This window comes from Passer domesticus, chromosome 21, assembly GCF_036417665.1.
Source record: "Passer domesticus isolate bPasDom1 chromosome 21, bPasDom1.hap1, whole genome shotgun sequence".
Lineage (NCBI taxonomy): Eukaryota > Metazoa > Chordata > Aves > Passeriformes > Passeridae > Passer > Passer domesticus.
This window is the reverse complement of record NC_087494.1, coordinates 7,180,271-7,194,680: the sequence shown is the minus strand read 5'-3', so window position 1 is coordinate 7,194,680 and position 14,410 is coordinate 7,180,271. Positions and strand designations below refer to the sequence as shown.

General features: G+C 48.1%; 3 long non-coding RNA genes across 4 annotated transcripts; 2 read left to right on the top strand and 1 right to left on the bottom strand.

Moving 5' to 3' along the window:
- The first annotated feature begins 208 nt into the window (after nucleotides 1-208).
- Nucleotides 209-5,001, top strand: LOC135284618 (uncharacterized). The gene is made up of 5 exons (XR_010349883.1): nucleotides 209-926; nucleotides 1,173-1,276; nucleotides 2,870-3,604; nucleotides 3,791-3,874; nucleotides 4,522-5,001. It is a non-coding gene; the product is annotated as an uncharacterized LOC135284618 (long non-coding RNA).
- Nucleotides 5,002-5,467: 466 nt separating this feature from the next.
- On the bottom strand, nucleotides 5,468-9,620 carry LOC135284635 (uncharacterized). Of its 2 annotated transcripts, none has more exons than XR_010349899.1 (2): nucleotides 9,132-9,620; nucleotides 5,468-5,736 (listed from the first exon to the last, which is right to left on the bottom strand). It is a non-coding gene; the product is annotated as an uncharacterized LOC135284635 (long non-coding RNA). The 2 variants fall into 2 exon arrangements; XR_010349900.1 differs by lacking the exon at nucleotides 5,468-5,736 and adding an exon at nucleotides 7,079-7,658.
- Nucleotides 9,621-10,489: 869 nt separating this feature from the next.
- Nucleotides 10,490-13,358, top strand: LOC135284619 (uncharacterized). The gene is made up of 3 exons (XR_010349884.1): nucleotides 10,490-10,748; nucleotides 11,499-11,668; nucleotides 12,444-13,358. It is a non-coding gene; the product is annotated as an uncharacterized LOC135284619 (long non-coding RNA).
- Nucleotides 13,359-14,410: the final 1,052 nt, after the last annotated feature.

The window sequence follows — 14,410 nt, the reverse complement described above, 5'->3', positions numbered from 1 at the left end:
CATTTCTTCACAGGCCAAAGGCCAGACTTGATGACCTCTGGGCAAGAGTCCCTGGGCTCTGGTGAGCTGTGCTAGGACAGAAAGAGTGAGAAACGGCACCAGTCTTGAATCCTTCTTTTCTCTTTTGTTGGCAGCCTGAGCCATCAACTGCTAAAAAGTGGCGACTTGACCACCTGGTGACCCAGAGAAAGCAAGGATTAATGCCACGAGAAGGTCTCAGGGAAATTGCCCATGGGAATGGACGTGAGGAGGGTGCAAAGCAGGAGCAGGGCATCAGCAGCACTTCCTGCCAGCACCACTCCAAGGCAAGGGTGTCTCCTCCCAAGAGCTGTGGCCAAGTGGCCGAGCACACTCACAAGACCTCTGGCCAAACCACCAAGCATTTTCAGAAGACCTGTGGCCAAGTGACTCATGCTCAGCAGGAATCGCACGTTATGAGCACACACAGCTCTCTGAAGCCTCTTGTGCACACCAAGGAGGCCTTGGCCAGGAAGACTGTGGGTATCAAAAGGCCCAGCAAGCCCCTGGTGCATGACAAATGGAAAAAAGTCCTGAAGCTGGAGAGTGAGTCTGGTCCTTTGCAGGTCACAGAAGAGGCTAACAAGGAGCAGACCAAAGTCAAGAAAACAGAGGAGCCAAAATTCACCACTAAAAAAGCCTTATAGCTGGCACTTCACAAGCCCTCTGAGGAGAGAAAGGACAAGGGCTCCCAGCAGGCCAAGGCCAAAGGCTTTTTGGATGCCAGGCTCCTGAGACATGCTCAGGAATGTGATGCCCTCATCCCCAGTGACCACAGGCATGGGGAATGGCACAGGGAGAAAGCATCCTTGTCTCCTGGGGAGAAGAAGTTGTTCTTGCCTTCGAGGAAGGCAGACTTAAAGAGGAAAGCCATGAGGAGTCCAGAGGAGTCCCCTGGAAAGAAGAAGGTGAGAGGGGCCAGGGCAAGTGGGTTTGGACAATGAGCAAGGTGGTGCTTGAAAAACCCAAGTGGAGTTTCCCCTTCATAGGTTGTCAGTGGAGCCATGATGCTTCTCCTCTCAAAGGAGTTCCAGTGTGTTATTTTTAATGTTTTCAGCCAGAATCTATCAAAGTGAGCTGTAGTGGTCTGTACTTTAGGTGAACTTCTAAGACCTGAGTCAATTTTTTCCCCCTGATTTTATTCTTCCTACTAGAGGGAAGACAAGGGGGATACTCCCAGGAAGAAAAGGCAATGAGACAAAACATTCCCAACCAAATACTTCCAGATTTCAGCCAACAACGGCTCCAATCAACTGAAGTGAGTATGCAGTGATGGGATGTAAGAAAGATGTGTAAATCTAAGTCTCTCTTCAGAAGGCTGGCATGAAAAACTGCATCTCCTGTCCAGACACTCCAGAGTTTGCTTCTAACATTGATGTGCCTTCTGCAACTTCAGCTGCTGCAGATTGGCCTTTGCATGCTGGAAGCTGCTGTTGGTTGGTGGTTTATGTAGAAATCATAAATTGGATGGGATTGTTGTGGAGCATGTCTTAAGTTTATTTTTTAGCATTAGTCTTATTCCATGGTTATGACAACGAGAAGAAGTTTACATTTTTGGTAGCAGAAATGGAACTCAGTGTTCCAATTTACTATGAATGTTTTTTGACTATCAACACAAAGCAAAAGCATCTTGACAGTAGTTCTATCTAACTACTATATGTACATGTATTTTTTGTTAAAAATATATTTGCTTCTTTTGAGTATAATACTTGTTTGTAAACTTTAAAAGACAATGCACAGAGCTCTATTATTAAGCTTAGAACATCTTAAGATCTTGCTAGATATACTTTTCTGTAGCTTAGGGACAAGTGTTAATATACAGAGCATTGTTTGATTTGTTCTTAATTTTCAAACCATGACACTACTTCTTCTATATTTTTTCTGTTGATAAATGTTAGGGCCATTGCTTAGCTCTCATTGTGGTTTTTTTGTCTCTGAGGTTTGCTTTTTGTAGCTTTCCTAAAACTCTGTGATTTTAAGAATTCCCACAGCAGCACCCAGTGCAGAAAGCAGCTCTGAAGGTGTAGGTGGGTCAGGGTAGGGAGCCTTTCCCTTCTGACATTCTCTGAAAGCACAGAGGTGTCGGGGCTGGTGATTGGCTGGGAGAAGGGCTGTTCCAATGGCATTAGGAATGGAAGAGCTTTGATTCTGGAATTCCTTCCTCCCTTTTCCTCAGGGAAAATGAGCAGCTGTCTTAGTCATGTGCTGGCTTTTGGAGTGGCAAGGATGGGAGGTAGTTTTGGGCAGAGAGGGCTCTGGAGCAGGTCGGGGATGGTGCTGTGCTCTGTGTCAAATGGTCCTTGGTGCAGCATCAGCTGAGCCAAGGCAGAGCAGCTGGAGAGCACGTCTGCAGTGAGTAGGGACCAAAGCACGGGAAAAGTGGCTGCTGAAAGAGGTGAGAGGACTGTGCCATGCACAGCAGAGTCAGGCAAGAAGTGCAGCCTTACACCTGAGCCTTCTCACTGCGTTTAACTTCATTTCCTGCTCTTCTGATGTTGCATTCTATGAGCTGGGAATTTCTGCTTGGTGTGTTCTTGGAAACTTTGCAAAGCTGACTGCAAATGGTGCAAATGAGCAGTGGTGAAACAAGGTTGAGAGCTACTTGGTGCTGCTTCTTGTTGCCAGAATTCCATGGATCTCCTGATTTCAGATGATCAGAGATGTGCTAGGCCACTCTGTTACTGAATGTGAAAGTCTCTGCCAATTCAAGCTGCCTCTTATTTGAAGCCTCTCGTCTTTGAAATTGTTGCATTGCTGAAACAACACCATGAATGGCAGGATGTATCCAAGCTTTTAAGAAATGCCTACATTCTATGTACATCAGAGTCATGAATTTGCTTTTCTTGTCCAGAGCCTCAGAAGACTCATTCCAAACTGAGAGGGAAAATGTGTTGCTGTCACCACTGTCTGCCATGACTGCTGCACAACGTGCACCAAATTTGACCATGATGACCCAAAAGAGACCCAGAGCTGCGACTGACAACCTGGAGCTGTCTGCTGTGGATAACCCTGCCAGGAAGCAGGATGGATTCTTAGCCAAGCACAGGAAAGTGGAGGAAGACCCCGAGGAGAAAACCCAGGCCTTCACCATTGGTATCCAGGAGGGCTGGTGGGAGTATTCCTGCAACCCAGGCGTGCTGTGTGATGCACTGCAGAAACATCCTCTCAGATAAGTGACCATTTCTGACTGTAGGCAACTGCAACTAAAAGGAGTGTGTGTATAAAAAGGAGTGTGTTTATAAAAAGAAAAGGACTGGGCCTTAGGTTGTATATCATTCGGAGAAAATTGATGCATTTATGGGTTAAAAATTAGAATTTACTGGCTGTTTATAAAAATTTGGCAGTTTAATGATGGCTCGGGGTGTGGGCCCTATGATATTTGGGGATGAGGGAGCATGTGTCAGTGTTCTGTCTTAGGCCAGACTGTGCACAGTGCATTAGCTGCCTTCTAACTGCTTGCTTTTTCCTGATCATTTTCCTGCTTCCAGCCCTCACTGCACTCCCAGCTATTGAGCAAGGAAATCTGCTGATGAATTTCTCTTTGCTTGGGAGAAGTTGAATGGTGCAAAGCACTGTGAGCTGCCAGGTGAGAAGCCAAGGTGGCATTTTAGTTACTGGAGGGATTGCTGGGAAAGAAGGCCAAAGGGGGAGACCCAGTGCATAGAGTATGCGTGGGAGAAATGAACATTTTCTCTGGGAATTTAGGAAAGCCTGACTTTGCAATTGCTTTAGGCATCTCTCTCTGAGCAGCTTTCTCTCAGTGGTTTTTCAGGGATCTGCAGGGCATGAGAAGAATCCTTTTCCAGTGACTTCTGTACCACATGAAGCCAAGACAAGAAGACCTGAAGTTAGGACAGTAAGTGTTTGTTTTACAGCCCTGCCTGTAGTTTCTGAAGACACCAGCCAGGGCTGGCCCTGCAGCCACCCTGGCCTCTGCTTCCTCGTGAGCACTTCTTTTGGGAGCAAAGAGAGAGGGAGGGATGGGGCAGAGCTGCCCTCTCAGGGAAGCACTTGCTGAGTAGCTTGGCTACAGCTGAACAGCACTTGAATTTTGACTCCTTGCTGGGCCTTGGATCAGTATTGGCCAGAAGGAATTCCTAGAGCTGCTGATCTGTTTTTGATTGTACACTTTAATCGTTACAAATGTTGCATTGTCCTGTGGTACAAGCAGTGGGGAGTACTGAAAAGCTGTAACCTGCCATCCCATGGGGCTTTGGCAGTGTCATTTTCCATAAAACACCAAGTTTTGTGGGCCCCTCTGGGCAAAGGGATGCATTGCCGTGATCTGCTGGCAAACTTGCAAAAGAAAATAAACACGATGTGGCTAGCTGAGTGGCTGGCAGACTGTAAAAATCCTCTGCAGAAAGAGGCAGCTGCTGAAAGTCAAAAAGTCTTGCAGGTCCTCTTGTAGTAAAGTCACTCCAGTCATTGATTGTGTTCTGCCAGGTGTGCCTGTTGGATGAATGCAACCAAATGTTTTCTCTCTTGCTCCTTTTGTTCCAGAGTTTGCTGCTGAACAAAGCCAAGTGAGGGGACCAAGAGCCGGCCTGACCTCACATAGAGAATGATTCAGAACGTTCAGTGACCAAGTGCCTTAACTGGGTCTCCAGGATGTAAATAGTTCCAAGTTCTCTAGTCTATGGAAACCTTACAAACACTTTTGTTTTATTTACTGTTCAATGCAAAACACCTGCTTTTTTTTGTTTGTTTGTTTTGTTTTGTTTTAAATACAGTTGTATGTTCTTTTGGTTACTTTTGGACATCCTTGTGGTTTTTGAGGATAATGCTTTTCTATCTTGCAAAAGAAGGGATGGGCTGTGGTATCAGCCATTAAGATAAAACTGTGGAGAGAAGGATGGTGTAATATTCACTATAAAAAAACTGGTGGTTAAGGAAATAAAATAAAAAACCCCACAGCATTATGTGTACTAAAACCAGTGGCCAAAAAGGCAGTGATCAGACTAAATGATAGAGATTCAAACAGGAAGGCAGCTGTCCCCAGAAATGTCATACCAGGGGATTTCTCTCCTCTGACAGAGGAGGCATTTTGGTAATCATCACCAGCAACCACAAATTAAGTGATAGAAATTCAAATAGCAGGGAGACACTGTCTCCAGAGACATATATTCCAGTGTATATTCCAAGAGATTTTTCCTTTGACCAGATTCCAGCAGGAGGCATATTGATAAGCATCATCAGAAGTTTTCCCCAGAAAGCCTTTTACCTCACAGCATTCCAGGAATCATCCACCAGTTCCAGAAACCGTGATAATATGCTAAAGAAGAAACCCTTCCATGGCACAAAGAACTGTATAAAAGGGACCCTCTGAGAAATGCTCTTTGGAAACCCATGGGGACTTTGGTGCAAAAGGGCCAAATCCTAAATCTCCCCAACTCTGATCACCCGGCTTAGAGTCAATTTTAGCTTCTGTTTTATTCCAAATTTATACTTTGATAACTTCATAAATTTAATTAATTTAATTGGAGTAGTCATTTATAATAGTAGTATCCCAAAACAATTGTGATGACAGGAAAGAACATCTCCCTTTTCTACATCATTTCATGATGTAGGAACAGCTTAGCGCCGTACTGAAATAAAGTTCCTCTTGGTTTTGTGGTTGTTCCAGCTGCCTACCTGTGGCGACTCACACAGCCACATTTCCCAACAATCTTTTGGACATTGCCGTGAACAAAGACAAGACTCCCAGGGAAGTTCCTCCTGTAGTGGAAGAAAAGCAATTCTTATCTCTGAGGTCTAAGCATGTGGGGCATCTGCCTGCATCCGTCAGCCCCAGGCTTTGCAGAGCCCGGGCTGCAGAAACCCTCGGGGTTCACAAGCACTGACAGTGATTCTGGCAGCCAGCGCCGCCCTCCAGTGGGGGCTGTTTGAACTCCATTCTACAATGGCTTTCTTTTTCGGGCTTGATAAATGTATTTAGAGTGCATGGATGGGCATCTCACCCCATGACTCCATCTAAATTCCAGAAAATCATTCTAAAATCTTCACAAACCAGGGCTTACCTTTTTGTAGGAATTACTTGGAAAACATAAATGACTGTGTGAATATAGAAATATTGCTTCTAAATTTATAGACAGTTTTATGTCCCATGCAGTCATTTTGAAATGCTCTACAGAACTGCTGGATCAGCTCTAACAGGAATCTCTTCAGTGAACCATGAGTGAGAGAAAAAGGATTTCATTCCTTCATATACTGAGCATTCAAACTATGATCTACCACATTTCACTCCAAATAGAAAAACCGGAAGGTGAGGTTAGAAGCAGAAGCATTTTGCCATAACTTTTGCAGATCTTTAAAACAGCATCAAGAGAAATCAGAATGTTGTCAGACTATTATCCCAGCAGATTTCTGCCAGTCCTTAGAGTATAGAAAAGAATAAAGTTCTTACAAATCTAAACATCCTCCAGCACCCTCAAAACATGAGGAGGTGTTAATCTCTAACCATGGAATTCATGCCACAGTCTTCACATCATGGAGATATACACAATTATGTCAACCTCCTTCAGAAAGAACTGGAGTCCTTTCAGGCATAGCTGATTTTAATTGATTATGTCATCATCTTACTTCTATCATTCATCTAGAAATTCCTGTGAAGTTTCGATCCAGGATTGCAGTCAAAGATAACATTAATACAACATTGAGTTAGTGTGCTCAAGAAGATCCAAACAACAAGGTGCAGAAAGATTAACTTAGCCCTATTTTCTTGGTCTTTACTACCAAGGGAAAGGGCTTGGACAAGAGGAAATAGCCTCCAGTGGTGCTGGAAAGACCAGGACATTTCTCCAGGAAAGCCTTTCAGGTTTCTTCTCTGCCCATAGCCCTGTAACCTCACTGTGCCACAGGGAACATCCCAAGGAGACAGGGAAATGCACGGGATTTATGGAAAATGCAGACAGTGGGCATGCTCTGTGTCCCATACAATTCCCAAGGGCTGCCAAGGGACACGGGGCTGCAGTGACACGCTGTCACCATCCGCTCATACAAGCGGGGCTCGTGATGGTTCATTAACTGATCTCAGAGTGCACAAACAACACCGAGGGGATTTCAGTATTCATCAACACAAATGCACCTTTTATTGAGTGCCCACAGCAAATGCAATAGAAGGATTAGAAAAGAGATAAAGGATAGAGAGAGAGAGAGAGAGAGAGAGAGAGAGGAGGCAGAATATTGCTACCAACAGAGAGACAAAATCCTCATGGTCTGGCTAATACATCCCTTTTGTCATGTGAGGAAGAATTTAAGAACACCTGGTTAACTCAAGGTTCTAGTATAGTCCATTCCTAAGGAGGGAACAGATCTTGAAATCACTGAGGGGGAACAGATCCAATAAAGAAGAAGTCCATTGATCACTGAGGGGAAAAGAAGGTACAGCCAGTCTGTGTCCTCAGCAATAGGTGAGAACCATTGTCTTCTTGGTCCAATGGCCACACCTGCAGGCAAACATCTCACTTTTGGTCAGGTTGGCTCCCCCACACACCTCCCCCGTGTTACAGGTTTCAGTCTCTCTCCTTGGCAGAGGGGAGCTTCTCCATAGAGAGATTTCATGTCTCAGTCCTTGAGAGGGAGGCTTCACCCATCTCAGTCTGTCTGTCACGGTGGTTGGAAAGCAGATGATGGCTCTTCTGTGAGGGGAGGGACCACCAAAGGTTACCCCAGAAAAGTCCCACCAGGCCAAGAGGTGGGGAAATGCTCAAGCTATTGTCACCAAACAGGTGCCAGCGTATAGGGCGAGTTGCCTCCTTTGCAGGCCCTGCCAGAAGCAGGCATTGTAGACACAGCTGTGAACAATCACTTGGCAGGCCAGAACTCTGCTCAGGGGCCTCAGGATTATTTGGCCTTCATCCACCACTGGCAGCCCACAATTCCCATCAGGGTCCTCAGGGTCCCCATGTCTGTCCTTGAGACGGTCGTGAGGCAAAGGGAGGGAACCTCCAGACTGTCTCTAACACATGCTTTTTTAAGTTTGGTCCTATTGGCTTTGGGGAAAGAATGGGGAGTTGTTTTTTGTGAGGAGAAAAGGTGTCCAGGACTTGGTGGGGACAGGAGGTGGACGAGGTGAGGAGTGATTGGGCCAGGGCACCAAGCAATCATTCGACGCCCTGAAGAAATGATTGACCCAGAATGAACCTGGCTAAAGACCTATCAGAGCGCCTAAATTCCCCCAATCAGTGCGCGGATCCAAACCCCACCAATCCTGGACCAAAGGGAGTTATAAAAGGGGGGTTTTTCGTTTGAGCGCGGTTCTTGCGGGTTCGGGGGCAGTGGGATTAGTTCACTTGGAAAAGAACCCAACGTGTTCGCAGCACGTTGTTATTTTTTTTGAGCTGTTGTGAGGGGGTCCAAGCTTATCTTGGACCGTCCATTCCTTCCAGCTTGTTTTTCAATAAACGAGAGCCTTTTTCATCTTTTTTTTTGAAATCTGGCCTCGTTCATTCATTACACTGTGCTGGAAATGGAGTATTGAGACATGTCTAAAAAGACACAGAGTCTCAAGAAAAAAGGGACATTTGATAAAATAACAGAGAATAATAACTATTTAGGGCTGTTCTAAAAAGAATGTGAATTCTAGCTGAGTAATGAACTTGAACAGCACTTAATTGAAGAACAAGACACAATGCCTTTCTGCCTAATGCCTAAATCTAAACTGTGTTATTGAAAGCATTATTATGAATTGTAGTTCCTCTACAGGTTAAAGGACCAATTGAAGTCCTGAGGCCTCAGCACCAGGCCCTGTCTGAGGCCTGAACAACAGGCCCTGAGCCAAAGCTGACCTCTAAATAAATTTTCCCACCAAATGTTATATTTGTATCTACTCATTAACGAATCACTATGAGCAGTATGATTTCTGTATGTGCTCATTGGTAAAACATGGCTATACCTTTCTGTATTTAAAAATCAGACAAGGCCCCATCTGGCCTTGTTTGGGGCTGAATGGTCAAAGTCACCTCCCTTGGTTCCTCCTGGGGCCCTGGCCAGGCTTTGGGAGGAACCCAAGAGGAGGATGAAACCATATGTTCCTGCACTAGAAGTGCTGTCAGTTTGTTCATTCAGCACTGTCAGAGCTGGGCCCTCTCACAGCGAGGCTGGAGCCTCACCTGTGGCTGGAGGCACCTGCAGGAATTCCCAGTGTCCAGGAGTGGCTCTGCAGCCCTTGGCTGGGACAGCTTCCCCCTGCTGCTGTGTGGATCTGGGGGATGGCACAGCCTGAGGGGAACTGGTGCTGGATCTTTCTTAATCACTGCAAACAATCTGTGGTGGTCATGGTTGCGTGCATTGCTGAGCTGCTCCTTTTGTAATAATTTCCTAATGATTATGTGCTTTGCTGAGCTTCAACTTTTGTAAATTCTTGCAGACATACATTATATAAACTACACAATTCCATTAGTTGGTGTTTGTGTCCTGGGTGCTGACCCTGCCCAGTGGCAAATCTGACCCAGTGGGTTCCATAGAACCAAAGGGGCCCTTGTGACACTGCAGGGCCTCCTGTAACCAGGAGACCATGGTGACCCTGTGGGGCTTAATGGAACCAAGGGGCCATTGTGACACTGTGGGACTTAATCCAACCACGGAGGCCATACTGACACTGTAGGGACTCATACGGACCAGGCCCCATTGTTTTCCTCTTCCTGGCACTGCCCAGTTCAGCCTTTCCTGCCCCTGCCCCAGCCCAGCAGAGCAGCAGAGTCAGGTCTGGCCCTGCAGCAGGAACTGCAGGCACTGGAGGTCAGGGACAGCCACTCTGGGTCTGGAATGCTCAGCAGATGCTCAGCTCGGGCAGCTCCTGCAGCCCCAGGGCCAGCCCCGCTGCCCAGCCCAGCAGCAGTGTTGGCCCCGGGGCTCCTCAGGCAGCTCCTGCTGGCCCAGGGACAGGGCAGCCTCTTGCCAGGGCTCCTCTGCACACCCACGGGCTCCTGCTCTGCTCCTGGCCCATGCCAGCTGTCCCCAGAGCCTTTCCCAGGGGAACACGTCTGTGCAGGCCCAAGCAGCCATTGCTGCAGCCCCTGCCCTGCTGCCCAGAGCCCCGAGCTGGGGCTGCTGCTCTGCAGAGCACGGGGGCTGTGCTGCCCGGGGCCCTGGGCTGCCTCTGCTGGGCTCTGCTGCTCAGCCTGGCACACAGAGGCAGCTGATGGTGCTCCCTGCACTCACCCCCTCCCACACAGGCTCTGCGGGGCCATGCAGGGGGCTCAGAGGTGCCTGCCTTGTGCCAGGGCTGCCAGAGGGGCTTGGGGCTGCCCTGGATCCTCCTGGGGGAGTTCCCTGAGGCTCAGAGCAGGCAGTGCCCAGACTCCTTTCCCTGGGCCTGCTGTGTCCCTGGGCTGCAGAGCTCTCCTGGCTCACAGCAGACATTCAGTCCTTGATCTCGGGGTGACCCCAGCCTGGCCAGGCCTGTGCCCACTGAGCTCCACTCCCTGCAGGTCCCTGGCACACCCTGTCCCTGCAGGTCCCCTGTGTTCTCCTGGCAGCTCCCAAGGCCCTCCATGCAGCGGCAGCAACTGGCCTCTGGATTCCCGGCTGCTGCGGCCAGTGCCGCCGGAAGTACCGAAGGGGGAAGGGCTCTCTCCCACGGAGAGACTTCCTGGGGAGAGTGCTTAAGGCGGGATGCCTTCAGGAGAGCGAGAATCCCCGGAGCTGTTTGGAGAGGAGTCGGGCTGCGTCTCGCAGGAGAAAGACAGGACCGCGCTGACAGGGAAAAGGGAGGTGTTTTATTGAAGGTGCGTCGTGCGCGGACAAAAATGCTTGCCCGGCAGGGCCTTATAAACAGGATACAATAACCAATCTAAATTTTTGAGAGGAGGGAATAACGCGTAACAAACATCTCGGATCTCCAGTGGGAATAAACTGAGGGTTGAACCCCAACCTCTGGCCCAATCACTCAGTGTCCAAGACAGAAGGTTCTGGATGGGAGGGCATGGACACTGAATAACGGACAAGCAGCCAGGGAGGGATTAGGAGAGATAAAAGTGTAACTGACGGGACAATCAAGAAGAGGGAGAGAGAGAGAGAGCCCGGGGCAGAACCATAAACAGGAATGGGGGGTACAGGAATAAACCAACTTAAAACTGAAGCACCCCTACATCTCCCCCTTCTTTGTTTAAAAAGAAAAAGGAGGAGTGGGGTAACTTAAAAACCATCTTCTGAGGATTCATCTGACCAAGGATTGTCTTTTAACTGCTCATCTTCTTCAGAACCTTCTTCTTCTCGACTTTTGTCTATAACCTGTTCTTCGACTACCACTCGATTCACTTCCACAGCAGACATCGACTTAACTATAAGCCCTCTAAGAATTCTCCAAACGACAGAAATTGCAATTGAAATGACCAGTAAAATGAAAAGGACTAAAACAACAGTTTTCAAAATAGAGACTACCCAGCCCGAGAGACCCCATCCCGTAAAGATGTCTCCCAGCCAGTCTGATGTTTTCTCCTTAATGTCGCTGATCATTCCCTTCATTTGGTCAATAGATCTTCTGGCGTCCCCGGCTTTGGATGATAAATTGAGGCAGCAGAGCCCTTCGAACTCTTCACACCGGTGATCATGGAGCAGCAATAGGAAGTCTATTGCTGCCCGGTTCTGGAGAGTCGCCTGCCTTGTTATTTCTTCGTCTGCTAGGAGGTTACTTAGAGCGGCTGAGGTAAAATTGGCTTGTTTGGCTACCCAACACTCTAGGTGAGCTAATTCACCTAGAGACTTCGCAATAGACACCCACGGGAGAAACACTGTCCATGCGACACCTTCTGGCTTTGACCAATGAACAATTTTGGAGTTGCACTGTTCATTTAAATCTTTAAGATCTCTTGCTACACGGGCCGAATTGTGTGCGACAATTTTATGTTTCCAATCTTTAATTTGGGAATTGTTGGGAGCAAACAGCATCAGCCGTCCAAATGTACACGGGCCTCCTAGAAGGCGAGAGGGGATGCCTGCCCATGCTCGGTCACCGCAAATGAAAAATATACTGTTGGGAAGGGATCTGGGTTTATCTTCAAAGGAGAGGGCGATGGTAATATGGGAGGTAACAGAACACCAATTTCCTGCCGCGTAGTTTTGATTTGGTTCTATGATTGGTGTAAAAGATTTTTCGTCGCGGTCATGGAAAGGGAGAAATTCAACACACAAATTTGCTGATGCAGAGCCGAGCAATTTAAATTCAGTGGGGTCAGATTTAGATATGTTCAATTTGGACATTAGCCTCCTCCAGATTAGATTGGGATTGGGACTAGAGGGACGGAAAACTTTATTTTGGGAAAGGGGTTTAAGGAAGGAGTAAAGGGGCTCGGGAAACTCCTTTGGAGGAAGCGGGATCCCCACGAGGCAGGTCGACAAGGGGTCTGCTGCCGAGGTGGCAGTGAGGCACAAATGATCTCTGCCGAGGGCGCCAGTGAGCATCTTCCAAACGTTTTGCTTAGGTTGAGGGACAATCCATGGGCTCGCGATGGCAAAAAGGTTCCAGAGGATGATCAGCTCGCTGTGGGTTATGAGGATGGGCATTCTCGGACTTTCTGAAAAGAACAAGACAAAAAGTCATAAAGGTAAAACATCAGGAATGGTTCTGCTCCGGGAGGTCTAAATCTCCTTCAAAAGGCCTCTTTTTTCTCCTCCAACAGGCTTCTTCAACCTGTGCCACTTTCTTAGTTGGAACTTGACTGGAGGCGGTGTATGGCCTGACCCATTTTGAAGGGACCCATTTTGGACCCGAGGGAGTGGAAACGCAAGCGTATCCCCTCCCCCAGGTGACAAGGTCAAAGGGTCCTTCCGTCCTCCAGGTCTCGGGGTCTTTGATGAGAACTGGAGGTTTTTCTTTCGGCTGCAGTTGTTGGTGTTGCCTGAAGTGCCGAACAATGGGTGGTTTAGATTCTCAAAAGAGCAGTTTAAGAAATTGATCTTAAAAAGGGCCCTGGCAAGGCGGACCTGGGGGGACTCCATCTTCATTGCCTCACGTTGTTGTTGAAGGACTCTTTTGAGGCTCTGATGGGTCCGCTCCACTACAGCTTGACCCGTTGGGGAATATGGGATGCCAGTTTTATGCTCTATTCCCCATTGCTGCAGGAAGTTGCGCAGTTCCCTGGACTTATACGCTGGGCCGTTGTCAGTTTTTAATGTTTTTGGAATGCCCAGCGTGGAGAAGGCTAGAAGTAGGTGTTTCTTGGTGTCATTTGCCTTCTCCCCTGCGTGGGCGGAGGCAAAAACCGCGCCGGAAAAGGTATCTACTGATACGTGAACGAATTTCAGTTTACCAAACTCAGGGACGTGTGTAACATCGGACTGCCACACTTCACAACTCGCTAATCCTCGGGGGTTAGCCCCCGTGCTGACAGACGGGAGCTGGAAGGACTGACAGTGGGGGCAGGTGGCCACAATGGCCTTGGCCTGGTCACGGCTAAGTTGGAACTGCCTGACCAGACCCGGCGCATTCTGATGATAGAGCTGGTGGCGGATCTTAGCCTGGCGGAACACGTCTGGGAGCGGGGCCATTTGCACAGGGGCAGCGAGGGCATCCGCTCTCCTGTTCCCCTCGGCAATGAACCCCGGCAGGTCAGTGTGGGACCGCACATGCATCACATAAAATGGTTGCTCTCGGTGAGAGACTAAATTTACTAATTTGGTGAGCAACTGATAAAGGGCTATGTTGGACACCTCCTGCAGAATCGCTTGTTCTGAACAGGTAACTACGCCTGCTACATAAGCGGAATCGGTGACTAGATTGAATGGTCCAGGGAACTTCTCGAAAGCCCTGACGACAGCATCTAACTCAGCTACTTGAGGTGATCCTTCTACTTCTTTAATGTCAGCTTCCCATTGCTGAGTCTGCGGATCCCGCCAAGTCATAACTGACTTGTGGGATGCGCCGAATGCGTCAGTGAAAACGGTTGGAGCCTTCAGAGGAGTCCTACTCTGAACCTGCTGAAGAGATAATTTAAACTGGACTTCCGAATTAAAAATTTTGTGAGCCGGCCGATGAATAGAAATCTGACCGGCGTAGCTGTCCAGAGCAAACTGCAGGGCCTCATTCTCTTGGAGAAGGTGTTCCAACATAGCTTTTGTAAAGTGGCCCGAATCTAGTTTGAGTGGTATGTGAATACATGTGAAGTCCACACCTGCTAGCTCCCTGATCCGAAGGCGAGCCTTACGGATCAGTTCCGCCACCAGTTCTTGTGGCCTCGTCATTCTTTTGGACCTTTGGTGACTAAGGAACACCCACTCTATAATCAAGAGAGGGTCCCTAGCCCCTTGGTCCTTTTTGGTGTTCTTGATGTCCTCCCACTGGAAGATCATCCCGTGGAGGTGTGGCAATTTCCCGAGGATAATGAATTTGAAGGGCAGGCCCGGCTGGTAACGATGGGCCTGCCTCTCCGAGATGGACTTTTGAATCTTT